The sequence below is a fragment of the Oncorhynchus gorbuscha genome, linkage group LG14 (genome assembly GCF_021184085.1).
Source record: "Oncorhynchus gorbuscha isolate QuinsamMale2020 ecotype Even-year linkage group LG14, OgorEven_v1.0, whole genome shotgun sequence".
In the NCBI taxonomy this organism is placed as follows: domain Eukaryota; kingdom Metazoa; phylum Chordata; class Actinopteri; order Salmoniformes; family Salmonidae; genus Oncorhynchus; species Oncorhynchus gorbuscha.
The window spans coordinates 21,935,769-21,937,671 of NC_060186.1; the positions used below are offsets into that span (position 1 = coordinate 21,935,769).

At 39.4% G+C, this 1,903-nt stretch overlaps 1 protein-coding gene across 2 annotated transcripts in view; it reads right to left on the reverse strand.

The window, feature by feature from the left end:
- Nucleotides 1–1,903, reverse strand: part of LOC123994629 (metabotropic glutamate receptor 8-like) — a 1,038,970-nt gene that overhangs the window by 580,359 nt on the left and 456,708 nt on the right. The gene's annotated exons all lie outside the window — the stretch shown is intronic.

A 1,903-nucleotide genomic window follows, 5' to 3' on the forward strand; every position in this document is an offset into this window, starting at 1 on the left:
TTGTATACCAGGGTTGGCTGGCCTTCTCTAGTCCCTCGTAGGATCAGTCACTGGTATACTTTTATTTACAAAGCCATTTTGGGTTTACTACCGTTTTATTTGGGCATTTTTATTGTTCAGAAATGTGGTGGGTATTATCTTCGTTTCCTGGACATTATCCTGCTAACTGTTCCAAATGTCCAAACTGAATTTGGTAAAAGAGCTTTTATGTACTCTGCGCCATCGTCTTGGAACACCTTACAAAATAATTTTACACTGGAAGAACTTGTCCCGATTGGTATTTTTAAATCACTGATGAATGATCTTGAGACTGATTCCCTGACCTGTCAATGTTTTTAATTTGCTGTTTTTGATTTTGTTATACTCTTGTGAATTCTATGGTTTTTACTAGATTACTTGTAGTTTTTCATGTTGTTTGTCTGTAATGTTTGTAATGACTTGGTGCTGCCTATCTTGGCCAGGACGCTCTTGAAAAAGATATTTTAAATCTCAATGAGCCCTTCCTGGTTATATATTTAACCTTTATTTAACCAGGAAGGGCTCATTGAGATTTAAAATCTATATATATTTTTTTTTAATGTACAGTACCAGTCAAAACTTTGGACACACCTACTCATTCAAGGGTTTTTCTGAATTTTTACTAGTTTCTGCATTGTAGAATAATAGTGAAGACATCAAACATATGAAATAACAAATATGGAATCAAGTAGTAACCAAAAAATAAATCAATATATATTTTAGATTTTAGATTCCTCAAAGTAGCCACCATTTGTCTTGACGACAGCTTTGCAAACTCTTGGCATTCTCTCAACCAGCTTTACCTGGAATGCTTTTGCAACAGTCTTGAAGGAGTTCCCACATATGCTGAGCACTGTTGGCTACTTTTCCTTCAGTCTGTGGTCCAACTCATCTCAAACCATCTCAATTGGGTTGAGGTTGGGTGATTGTGGAGGCCAGGTCATCGGATGTAGAAATCCACCACTCTCCTTGGTCAAATAGCCCTTACACCGCCTGGAGGTGTGTTGGGTCATTGTCCTGTTGAAAACCAAATGATAGTCCCACGAAGCGCAAACCAGATGGGTGGCGTAACGCTGCAAAATGCTGTGAAAGCCATGCTGGTTACATGAGCCTTGATTTCTAATCAATCAAGACAGTGTTACCAGCAAAGCACCCCCACAACATGGCACCTCCTCCATACTTTACGGTGGGAAATAAACATGCAGAGATCATCTGTTCACCTACAGTACTCTGTGTCTCACATGGACACGACGGTTGGAACCAAAAATCTAAAATATGGACTCATCAGACCAAAGAACAGATTTCCACCAGTCTAATGACCATTGCTTGTGTTTCTTGGCTCAAGCAATTCTCTTCTTAGTATTGGTGTCCTTTAGTAGTGGTTCCTTGGCATCAATTTGACCATGAATGCCTGATTCACGCAGCCTCCTCTGAACAGCTGATGTTGAGATGTGTCTGTTGAACTCTGTGAAGCATGTATTTGGGCTGCAATCTGACTTGCATTTAACTCTAAGGAACATATCCTCTGCAGCAGAGGTAACTCTGGGTCTTCGTTTCCTGTGGTTGTCCTCATTAGAGCCAGTTTCATCATCATTTTCCAGATTGACTGACCTTCATGTCTTAAAGGAATGATGGACTGTCGTTTCTCTTTGTTAATTTGAGCTGTTCTTGCCATAATATTGGACTTGGTCTTTTACCAAATAGGACTATCTTCTGTAAACCAACCCTACCTTGTCACAACACATCTGATTGGCTCAAACGCATTAAGAAGGAAAGAAATTACACAAATTAACTTTTCACAAGGCACACCTGTTCATTTAAATGCATTCCAGGTGACTAACTCTTGAAGCTTTATGAGAGAATGCCAATAGTTTGCAAAGGCAAA